Source organism: Equus quagga, chromosome 14, assembly GCF_021613505.1.
Source record: "Equus quagga isolate Etosha38 chromosome 14, UCLA_HA_Equagga_1.0, whole genome shotgun sequence".
Classification (NCBI taxonomy): Eukaryota; Metazoa; Chordata; class Mammalia; order Perissodactyla; family Equidae; genus Equus; species Equus quagga.
In genome coordinates this window covers 10,244,815-10,257,549 of record NC_060280.1, presented here as the reverse complement: position 1 = coordinate 10,257,549, position 12,735 = coordinate 10,244,815, and the positions used below count along the sequence as shown (strand labels likewise).

General features: G+C 38.2%; 1 protein-coding gene across 1 annotated transcript in view; it reads left to right on the top strand.

Annotated features, from left to right (window-relative positions):
• Positions 1–12,735, top strand: part of PRMT3 (protein arginine methyltransferase 3) — a 126,023-nt gene that overhangs the window by 79,085 nt on the left and 34,203 nt on the right. The gene's annotated exons all lie outside the window — the stretch shown is intronic.

Genomic DNA, 12,735 nt, shown 5'->3' with positions numbered 1-12,735 from the left:
TACATAGGCGGTATTGATATAAATATATTGTTTGAAAAATTATGTAGTTTTAAAAATACTAATTATAGTTTCAAAAGTTAAAATTTTTATGGAAAACTGTATTATCAGAAACTATGTGAAATAGATTATAGTCATGTTAACTTTGACTCTTCATCCTGATTTTTTTCAATGTTTTGTTCAGATTGACATACAAAAGATTTTATGGTTTCTTTAAAATTGTTTTGGTTCATTTTGATCCAAATAGGGACTTAACCACTATGCATCCGGGCCAGGCCCTACAGTTTTTAAAAGTTAAATATCTATATTCCAGATTTCTGATTTTGGGGCACCCATTATATTCATTCATTTAATTGATGAAAAGCAAAATTTCATTCTTCCTGTTCATTTCCCCCAGATTTTCTAATTCTGCTTTTTAGCAACTGAAATGCTTTGGTCAATTGAAATTACAGGCTAAAGGCATTAACTCCTAGACTTACTCTGTGTTTTGATATTAGTAATCCTTGAGAGTTAAAAAAAGACCTCTTTGTTAATGACCGTTGATCAGTCTATAAGAGAATTCTTAGATAGAAATCATCATATCACCAGTATTATTAAATATTATTTCACATCTGCTTTCAGTCACCTTCACATAATCAAAGTAAAGCAAATATAAAACTGTAGTGAAGACCTCATAAACTGAGTCTGTTTTTAGTTGTACATATTTTTTTAACTTTATATAAACCGATGAGTTTATTGAGTTTCATTGAAATGTTCTCTATTTTCTGGATATTGGTCAGGGTTCTTAGTTTCAGACAACAGAATCCAAATCAGCTTGTTTACATAGAAGGGGATTTACTAAAGAGAACAGGTAATTTCCAGACACATTGGGAGAGCTAAAGGAATGGACTATATTTTGAGCTTCTAGAAACAGCTCCCAGAGCCACCCCTTGGAACTGGCCTGCTGCAAAGCTGCCTCTGCTGTGAAGGGACAGCTGTCCCACCACCCGGGCCCTGTAAAGCCTGAGGCTCCCTGGCCACCCGGGAAGTGGTAGCACCACTGATAACCCCAGGTGAACAAAATCCTCCACTGCCATCCTCTTCCTGTCCCCGCGCCCCACTCCTGCTGACCTGTTCCTCCTTAAAAACCTTCATTCCGCACATCCGCTTGGCTGAACCTAGGTCATCTTGTACCCCACTTATCAATAAGTCTTAGAAAGTAGTTTTAGCCACAGTAGTGTTATGCTGCAGAAAAAGTTTCCTAACCCATGGATAGGATTATTTTCTATTTCCCATTATTTGGGATGGCGTACAAGTAGCTTTATGTTAAAAGAAATTGTGGAGCTGGCCCGGTGGCACAGCAGTTAAGTTCTCACCGGGGTTCGCTGGTTCAGATCCCGGGTGCAGACCTACACACTGCTTGTCAAGCCATGCTGTGGCAGGCATCCCACATATAAAGTACAGGAAGATGGGCACAGATGTTAGCTAAGGGCCAGCCTTCCTCAGCAAAAGAGGAGTAGTGGCGGATGTTAGCTTAGGGCTAATCTTCCTAAAAAAAAAAAGAAATTGTATTTTTCATTTGATGATCTTAGTTTTATTCTGTATATTTAAAAGAGTAAAATAGAAAGGAAAAAAACAAGGGAAAAAAAAAACTGATAAAGTCTGTTTAATCCGGAGATGGTAATCAAAATTTTTGTATTGAAGAATCACGTATCAAACAGGTATTTCCGCATTTGTCCCTGTACAATCAGAAAGTTTCATAACAAAAATGAATCAGAAATAAGCTGTTATATTATCTTCTGTCTATAAAGAACCTTTTAGGTTTACATTTTCATTCCCAGCTTGCCTGAATGATTTTAATATAAAAGTGTGGAAATTAAGGCAGGCCTCAGGTTTGGGAGGGAGGTGGCAGGAGGTTGGCATTGACTCGTGTGTGTCTGTCCCTGCTGAATAGTCTGGGTCTATAACTCACCTTGAGGGGAGTGAACAGATTTAGACCATCTCTATTGGATGCATGCCAGGTACTGAAGATATAAATTTTACTACTTAACATTAAATGTTAAATCTTCTGAGATTATTCTGTGAAGTAATTAGTCAATTTAAATTGCCTTCCCGTGGTGATAATATCTAACAGTCATTGAACATTTGCATGTCAGAAGCGTGCTAATCACTTTAAAAGCATTATCTCATTTAATCCTCGTAATAACCACTTGAAGAGGGTACTAATATTATTCCCATTTTATGGATGAAGAAAAAATAAATCACTAAAATGTTTTATTTGTGAATATCATTTTTCTTTCCTGACCCAAAAAGCCTTCTTGGTTGAGATTGTACGAGCTGTTAAAGGAACATAGAGAAAGCTTATGGATGAGTTTGTATGTTGTGTTTGAAACAGATTTGAAAACTTTTATTCTCGGCCCAGTCTAGCAGGCGTGAGGAGGCAGAGGGAAAGAGAATGTGTATGATCAAAACGCGCTCTTCCTCGGGTATAGGGCTGAGAGATTTATAGGATAAAATAAGTCACATGTCCCATCCTCTTTGCAGCAGAGAAAAAGTACATCTTTGAAACTTTTTTTTCTTTGCCTTTTCAGAGTAAGTTTATAGTCGTTTGGTTAAGCATCTACATTTCTTAGAAACTTTCCTTTCCAGCATGCTTACTCACATGAGCCTGACAACAGTAAGATTCCATGGCCTAATGCTTTTGGTATGTTTTCATTATTTGTGAGTCCCAACTATCCACCCCTATCTGCTCTGTCTTTAGCTTTTTGAGGTGGTTCCAACCCCGTGCACTTTTCCCCTGCCAGCCGTCTGGAGCTGTTGTGCAAGCCTCGTCTACAGGGCTGCTTTTGAACAGATAGACTGTTCACCTCGATACTTGGGAGTAATCCATGACGAAGGTATTGAAAAGGATGGGTGCCTAATTGGAGCTTTGTTTCTCCTTTATATAGTTAGAAGAATTAGTGAAGATACTAAAAATAAAAAACAATGCCTAGTAAAGAGATGGAGAAAGTTACTTTGGGGAGGCGGGGTGTGGCCTTTTTAGATAGAGTGAAGAAAAAAGTATCCGGTTTTGTACTGCTAAGTACAAACCCTTAAATATATTAAATTCTTTTTTTCTTATGCTTGAAACTTGAATGCATGGCTAAAAAATAAGATGGGCAACTTCTCTGAGTAGTTAAACCCATTTTAAATATAGGTATGACCATTTATTTCTTACTGAAATTCTAAATTTGTGGTCTAATTAAAATAGTGGAGGAAATTGGATTTTTCAAAGTTACAAGATGCTAAGAACACCCCCTTTGCGTTTACTTTCAATAGCATTTTAGACGGCTTTCTCAAGTTGGTTAGAACCTTTAATGGAAAAACATCTTTTCTTTGTGTTCTCCCCCCTAAAGCGCACACAGCCACATGGACATGGACACATACCACAGAAGAAATTTGATAGGATTTTTAATTTAATGTTTTGCATTAACAAACTTTATTTTATGTTTCTGGGAATTTAACATGATGTGGTATTTATGTGTAAGTATCTTGAGTCTTGGTTATCTATAATGATTGAAAGATAATTTTCCAGTGAATACTAGTAATGCATACATAGCAATTTTCTGAGCATTTTTTACTGTATCATATATTATTGACAGTTTAGGTCAGATTGCCTTTGTTTCTGTGATGGAGTATGAAGGTTTAGTTAGCAGTTGACTGTCAGTCATAGCAGCCTGCCTAACCTTGCAGTAAGTGAACAATAAAGTCCATTGTTTTTATGGAAAGTTTATTATGGGTGTTCAAAAGATATGGTTAAAGGCTGTGCAATTTAGAACTAATGTGTTTTGTCTTTTGAGTTCGGTTATTTTTAATGTCGTTTATGTAACTGTGTAATGTTCTCTGACTCTGTTCCAGCAACATTTCTACTGGCATCTGTCTATATCAGGTCCTTAAAGACTTAGACAAGCATCTTTTTTCATGATCCTGCGTATACATTAAATGACTTTTCATGCTGACTTCTACAAATCAAATGAGTTGTTTACCTTAAAAATGTAAATATTTGGGATGGTTTTCTCAGATTACAGACTCACAGGCATAAATATCTTTGACGTGTAAAGGTTTTTGTTTGATACATCATCTCTCAATGCATTCATTTTGTATCTTAATTTCAGCATTATGTTTTCTTTCTTTTATTCTACCTCTCTGTTAGCATGCACTGGAATAACTGGTTCAGCAATATTCAGTTTGTATAAACTTTCCTTAATATGTTTTTAAATCTCATTTGACAAAGAATGTTGTTTTTCATAGCCCATTTTTCTTTTAGTACAGTTGGTAAGTTAAAGATAAGCTATTGGATTAAATCGAAAACAGCAGACTTTTTTAATATTTATATTTAAAAACCTCTTATAATAGAGGCTGGCCCCGTGGCCAAGTGGTTGAAGTTCCATGTGCCGCACTTTGGTGGCCCAGGGTCATGGGTTTGGATTCCAGGCGCCGACCGACTCATCAGCCATGCTGTGGAGACTTCCCACGTACAAAAAATGGAGGAGGATTGGCACAGATGTTAGCTCAGCTGGTCTTCCTCAAGCAAAAGAAAAGAGGAGAATTGGCAATGAGTGTTAGGGTGAATCTTCCTCACCAAAAAAAAGAAATAATAATTTAAAAACTTCTTACAATACAGCCTTTTATATTTTATTGAAGTACATAAATATTAGCACAGTGGCATTTGGAAAGTATTTAATTTTTTATCATAACTTTTAAAATCTTTATAGTAATATAAAAATTTATATTAACAGATGTTTGTTAAATATTAAATGCTGACTTTGTGCCAGTTACTTGTCTGAAATTTGTGGGCACCAGAAACCAAAAAGCAAGTAAAACTTCCTCTGTGTCCTGTGCTGTGAACATTTCAGCGTGAATGTAAAGATATGAGTATAGATATACACACGGGGTGGTCTGGGACTGGGCGCAGAGAGAGATTTTCTGGAGGAAAGATTAGAGTTGGTAATTCAACTTTGCAGCCAAGTCTCCCTTCTCCCCAAAAAACAGTTTTATTTTAAACAGGAAGCCCATTCTGTTTCCAAGGATGAAAGGATTGAAGGAAAAGGCTAAAGTATGGTAGCCAGCTAATAAATTCACTTTCTAATTTCTTTCACCTGTTTTTGTGGGGGGTTTTTTTTGAGGAAAATTAGCCCTGAGCTAACATCTGTTGCCAATCCTCCTTTTTTTGCTGAGGAAGACTGGCCCTGAGGTAACATCAATGCCCATCTTCCTCTACCTCATATGTGGGATGCCTGCCACAGCATGGCTTGACAAGCAGTGCCTTGTCCTCACCCAGCATCCTAACTGGCCAACCCTGGGCCACCGAAGCGGAACATGCGCTCTTAACCACTGCGTCACCGGGCCAGCCCCTATTCATCTGTTTTGAAATTCACTGGTCCTTTCCTCATCTGTATCCTTTCTGCTGTTAAGATAGCCAATAAATATTTTCATCTTTTGGGGGCTGGCCCCATGGCCAAGTGGTTAAGTTCATGCACTGCACTTGGGCAGCTTTGGGTTTCGCTGGTTCGGATCCTGGGGGCAGACATGGCACCACTCCGCTCGTCAGGCCACTCTGAGGTGGCATCCCACATGCCACAACTAGGAGGACCCACAACTAAAATACGCAACTGTGTACTGGGGGTATTTGGGGAGAAAAAGCAAAAAAAAAAAAAAAAAAGGCTGGCAACAGTTATTAGATGCCAATCTTTAAAAAGAAAATTATTTTCATTTCCATTTTTTCAGTTGTCATTTTTCATCTTGTTTAACTAATTTTGTCAATTTTTTAATCTAAATTCCTTAACGTATTTATAGTCATTCTTTTAAGGCCTATTTGTTAGTTCCCTGAAGCATCCGTGATCCTTCCTCTATTGCTTTTTTCTGTTGGTTATGAGTCCCAGTTTCCTGTTTCTTCTCATATTTCGTAATTTTATATTTCATGCTAGACATTGTATGAAAGAGTCGTGCAGACCAAAGAAGGTAATATTTCCCCCAGAAGGGTCTCCGCTTCCCTCTGTGTGGTAACCAGGATGAGGGGCTGACCCATGTGTGTGATCTGCAGTTGAGCTTGCTCCACCTGCACTTAATTTCTAGTGTCTTGAGCGTAGGATCAGGCCCCTCCCTCTTGCCAGGTTCCTGGGAAGACCATCAGAGTAAAGTTGAGTTTAGGGAGGAAGACAAAGTCAGGATATTGATGAGGTTTGGGAGAGCTGAGTGCCCCAGGTCTCTCACTGCAGAGCAGGCAGGTAGAGGGAACAGCTAAGTCCTGACCCGGGTTTGGCGTGGTTCACACCTAGTTGACAATTCAGAGACACAGTGAGGGCGGAGTTTCAAAGTGAATCTTGAAGAATAAACAGTCTAGTTGAGCCGTCTGTTCTTGAGAAGTGAGTATTTACTCCCAGGATTAGTTGAAAAGTCTGTTGTTCATATAAATAGATTTTCTTGAGGTGGTTGCAGCAGTCTCATCTTCCTGGGCAAGAGTTTCTGGAATGGCAGAGTAGAATAGCAGTGTTATGTTATTGGTGACCGTGAGCTGTGTGGTTGCAGGTGATTTTGGCTTTGGGATCTGAGCATTTCAAGAAAAACCTCTCTCTCCCTGCTTTGCAGCACAACCACCAGCTGCATCTACTTCTTGGTTTGCAGAGAGGACTGGTTCTGCCTTTCAGGCCTCTCCAATCCCATGCCCCACGCTAGCCGAGACCTGGCCATCAAAAATTAGCTGGAGTCTCCTTCTCCCAGCGAAGTTCCTGTGCCTCTGGCATTTTTGCTCCTTTGCTCACCCTTGGCCCCAGCGTTGGACAAATGCCCTCAGGTCTGAAAGCCACCGTTCCTGTCTGCTCAGCTCTGGAAGGGCTCGTCCCTCTCTGGAAATAGTTTATTTAGACTTTTCTTCAGTGGTCCTAATGAAAAATAAGATTGTTTACTTTAGTGTTTTCTTTTTGCTACATCAGGATGAGGGTCTTTTGCAAACCCCTACATCCTAACTAAAAACAGAAGTCCCTGAATGCATTGTTTTTAAAAGCCCATTCTGGAAAATAAATCTGGGTGTACATATTTAGGATTGTTTAAAAGTTAGGAAAAGTGAATGAAAATAGACAAGAGTTAGTGAACTCAAAATAAATTGTATGTTGCCTCTCAATTCTCATTTTGAATTTTTCCTTTTTTTAAAAATTATGTACTTGACAAATAGTAGAAAGATATATTTATGAGGCACTGGTCTTTAGCTTTGCATGGAGTTAAAACAAGTCTTTGAGTTACGGTTTTTTAAGGCTAATGCAAATGTTATTAAAAGAAACTAACACGTTTACAGTTCAGACTTTAGCGAGTCCTTACAGTGCTCTTTGTTTTCATTTGACTTCTTAATTAAGCTTTAAATTTTTCTAATGGCTCGAGGTAAAAACATCAGGATGAGCCCATTTCTTTGCAGTTGTGTTCTTTAAATCTTCTTTCAAAGCTTTTGAAAAGTGTCTGATAGTAGAAACCTACTAATTCCAAACTCATTCCTGGGTGTTAAATCAATGTTTGTACTTTTGGGGGTAAATTGACCTAATTTTGACCTTGCAAAGCTAATCAGCTGAAGGGACTAATTATTAAAACACATCTGTGCCTCTTAGAAATAGTAAGGTTTGTCTTGAACTTGCATCATAGACTTAGGACATCTGGTGTATATTTTAATAGGCTTCATTAAGTAGATTTTATGTCTTGTGGGGAGAACATTTCTAATTATGTGATTCCGCTTCTACAGTCAGTTTTAGGTTTCTCTTTGTATGAATAGGACGGTATGATCTAGAACATGGTCCTGACCTTTCTACTCCTCTCTGAAACTTGGACCTTTGTAGTTCGGCTTAGATGGTGGTGAGAATACTTAAATCTCTTCATTTATTCCTAGGAACTGTTTTCTGAGTAGTATGTGGGGAGAGCTGTGAGGCATTGGGAATATAGTAACAAGCCAAAACAAACAGTTCTTCTATTTACAAAGCATTAGTGAGAGAGACAGATATTAAAATTCATCTTATGGATATGAGATAATACCAAAGAATTATTGAGAATTTGGTTACATGTGATAAAAGCTTGTAGTTATATAAGAAAGTGTGCATATTTTTTTAGAGATATAAACTGAAGTATTTAGGAGAGAAATGACATGATGTCAGGCATTTGCTTCAAAATAGTCCAGCAAAAAAGGAGGGATAGAGAGAGAATAGATGAAGTCTGCACCAAATACTGGTCAAGTCAGACTTGTAGTGTATTTGGTACAGATATGAGAGTAGAATGAAAGACTGTTTTATAGGAGGATATTTTGAAAATATCCCCCACGTACACACACTGTTTAACAAAACATTTTAGGCAATTGTAAAATTACATAAATGTCTCTTGAACTAGGATGTGTTTGTTAACCTGTGCTGCTTCTTGAGGTTAATGGGCTTTAAAAGCTTTTTTTTTTTTGAAGCAAATCCAATGGAGTAGCATCATGTGAAAATATAACTTAATCCAAATTATTCAGATAAAAAAAGAAAAGAATGTGAGAGGAATAATGGTCTAAATAGTGCAGATGATCCTGCTCTCCATTTGATTTAGTGAACATGTGCCCCCAAATAAGCATGAGGTGGGAAACACATCTGCTGTTTCTTCAGTTATCAGCTTCCAGGTATTTCTCTAATATGAGCATCTTACTGGACTGCATGTGATTCTTGTCTCTAAAAGTACTCATTTTTGATATAACATGGCACTCTTTTACCAAACCATCTACTTCATCTGGAGCGCAGCCAAGGAATGGTGATTTGTGCCATTGCCAGGAGAACAGATTGTATTGAACTTATTAAGGGATCATCTGTATGTTGGTCTCCAATGCAAAACCTTATTAAGGCCTTTTCCAGAGTAATTTTGATTATGTGAGGTTTTCCCATTAGGTAACTTATCCTCTATATAATGTATGACTCTGTATAAAAGGATGCTTTTGTCTCATATTTAGAGGGATTCTACCTAGTTCCGATATTTTTTAGATTTGATTAAAGCCAAGTGTACCCTATGCATTGTCTACAAAACTTTGGACACTTCCACTTGATCTTCTCTTCTTTCCATTTTCCCCGATCACAGAGAGTCTAGCCTTATAAACTGGACCCCAGAGGATTTTAGGCTTTTTAGAATCTGAATGTCTTCAACCCATTCTCCATGTTTAGTTGCGTTCCTGTCTACTCTTGTGCTTTCTCCTTGGAAACGTACCATTAAGAAAAACCTAATTTTTTTTGGTGAGGATGGTTGGCCCTGAACTAACATCCATTGCCAATCTTCCTCTTTTTGCCTGGGGAAGATTGTCCCTGAGCTAAAATTTGTGCGAATCTTCCTGTATTTTGTATGTGGGTCACCACCACAGCATGGCCTGATGAGCAGTGTGTAGGTCCACACCCAGGATCTGGACCTGCGAATCCAGGGCCACTGAAGCAGAGTGCTGGAACTTAACCATCACGCCACTGGGCCGGCCCCATAGAAAAACCTAATTTTTAAAAAAATATGTTTCCCACCTCATATTAGCTTGAGTAGAACAAGGGGAGGAATCACCTGCAATATTCAACTATTATTTATACCTACTCAGAGAGAGTGCAAAAGTCCACAAAACAAAGAACCCTGAAGTCGAGTAAAATAACTTGTCATTAGAGTTGCTAGAGGTTCCCATGCTTTATCCTCTTTTGAAAGCCGTGCTGTAAATAACACCTGAATCTGCATTTAAAAAATTCATTATCATTGATTCTAAAGCCTCAGATTGAGTTATGTTATAAAAGGATTTGACGTCAAATTGTTTGCAAATACAATCTGAGTGGGATGTTGAAATTCTTAAGCTACTTTACAGTCATAATTTGATTCTAGATACGTATAGAGTCATGCTTGAAATCAGCAATGCCAAGGGTCAGAATAATTTTGAGAGAAATAATCACCTTCAAGCAGGACTGAAATACTTATCTCAAGCACTGCAGTAAGCATAAAAATGGTTTATATGTCAAATAATCAATAATAGTGGACTCCTGATTAAAGACGTCAGGGGAGTTCTCCCTACACTTATCTCAGAGGCTGCCAATTAGCATTACTAGGTTGTGATAATAAATGAATTTGACCAGGGATTTTCCTCTGATTGAGGCAGCTGTCCCTGGAGTAGTGACCTGTGAGGAGCTAATCTTCTCAGTTCAGGTTCCCTTTGACATATGTTCTGGCAGAAACTGTTGTGAATATTGGCATTCAGATGTCCTAAAAATCGTAAGGCACCTAATGTTTCCAGACACCTGATGTATATGTCTGTGTCACACAAAGGATCAGTCCTCATGGAAAGATGAGTCAAGAATTGGAAAAATAAATTTTTGTTGTATGTCTCAGATGGCACAGAACTTAGCATTCACCAAAATCAGTCCATCTTTCTCTTTTCTAGAAGGCTGAATAAGAAAAGGACTAGTCTTGAAGTAGAAGGGTATTTTCCGAAAATGACTAAAATCAAAGAGGAAAGTTTAAACAGTGGTCAGGAAGCACCGTAGTTAAAAGCTTCAGCTTTAGACCCATTGGGCCAAGTTTACGAATATGACTGTAGAAGAGGTATTTAACCTGTGAACTTCAAATTTTTCCTCTGAATGTAGAGAGAATAACACTAATACCTACCTCCTAGGTACTACTGTTTTGAGTGCTAAATGAGATGATGCATAAAAGCATTTACCACTATGCATGGCACATAGAAAATGATTATAAAATGATCCAATTAATATTTCCATTCACTCTACCATCTTGCAGCATTTTTAAAGGAAGGGTTGTTTGTTTACTTTTATTTTTAACTTATGTGTTTGCTTATGGGGATTTAGAATTGCGTGATTTCACAGGTGGGATTGACTTACTCCATCGGGATTGAATAAGTGTAACTGATTGGGCTGTAAGTACCAGCTCAAAGACCAGTTTCTTTACAGGCAGAGGTATGCAATGAAAACTTTTGACGTAGTCATGTACCTGAATATCCACTGTATTAGAGAAATGAGACCTTCTTTCAAAATACTGCGTTTAGGCAAATCAGCTTCTTCTCAAAGTAAAATCACTTCCTTTCTGCCTACAGCCTTGCAGAGACTCGCGGTTTTAATTTCTAGATCACTAAGACAGTGACTATTACAGAATGACCTTTCCTTTAACAAGTGGTAAGTCCTGGCTGTCCCCAAAGGCTGCACCATTGTGTTCAATCTGATTTCTTTTTTCTTGTCTCCTCCTCATCCTTTCATTCCGCATCTAACCCCATGGATATAGGATAGGCCACACTGAGAGCTGGGGCCTCAGAGATGAAAGTCATTTTCTCACCCAGCAGTGTACAGAGATTGTGATCAAAAAAACCCTGAAATTAAAAATATAAAGCTAAAACTTATATACCTAAAATAATTACTTTCTTTGAAAAATTGCAGCCTCTAAATGACAAACGTAAATGAATACTACCTCATTTTCGGTTCTCAACCTGGATGTTGGATACTTTTTAGAAGGGTTTGGGCCGGGAGATAGTCGGCATCTTTTCACCTCACTTTTCAAAAGAGAAGAAATCCTACTCATTCCTGGAAGGACAGTGTATTGTATTTTCTGCCTGACCCTTTCCTGTTTGGTGGTGTCTCCGTGTTCATCCTTAGTTCCTACTTCTAAAGGCTTGCGGGGACAAGTGGCATTTGGTCGAGCTTGACCACCTAGCCACAAACGTGAGTTTTAATGGTTTTCAGTTTTAAACCTCTGCAACAGTCATAAAATTTGATTTGTTTTTTGTTCTGCCTTGATTTTTAAATTCAGTATATCTGCTATTTTGTTCTTAAAATTAAACATAGAATGCTCACTTACCATTGATAGTGTTTTCTGCCATTTGAGGAACTAGGAGTGGGCCATAGAGCCCTTATGTGGCTAGTTTTTAGGGAACATTGGAAAGCAGCATGAAGAGTGGACTACAAGGAAACAGCATCACTATCAAGCAGCAAGAGACTGATGATGTGTGAGGAAGCGGGAGATAGAAATCTAGAGAAGCAGTGGGCTGCAAGAGTTTTTAAGTGGCAGGGGAAAAAAAATGCTTTTCGAGATGACTGTTCATTCGAGCAACATGTATTGAGTACTAGTACTGTTTATCAGCTTCTGTGTCAGGCACTGTGAATACAACAAGACTATAGTCTCTGATCGCAAAGACCTTCCTTCAGTAGGGAGGACAACATAAAACAGCTCATGGTAATGTGGCGTTCTATAATAGAATTTAATCATAGCAGTGTATAAAAGATAGCCTTGGCCTGGCACACTCTTACTCGCTTTTCCTCAATAATCCTGCTCACATTTAAGGTTTTTACCTTAGGCATGGCTTCTTCCAGAAAGCCCTCCTAAAACCATATGCACTAAATTAGTGGGAATTGATTAATTATTGTTGGTAGAGATGTCAGGGAATATTTCCCTAAAGTACTTGACATCTAGTATCAGTTTTGAATAAAAAAATAGGAAGTTGTAAGAAAAGTACATGATCATGGTTTTCTTTTCCCAAAGGTTGGTAGAAGTTGAGCATATTATATCATTTCATTATTCATTTATTTGTTCACTCAATTAACAATCTTTGTTAATTTCCTGTAGTCCCTGAACTTCCCAGCCTATTTCATGCCTTCGTAACTACACAGTTGATTTCACTGGTTAGGTAGGATGCCCAGGCGTTGTGCTTCAGCAGTGAGGATGCAGGGGTGAACACAGAAGTGGCAAGACTGTCCTTCAGGG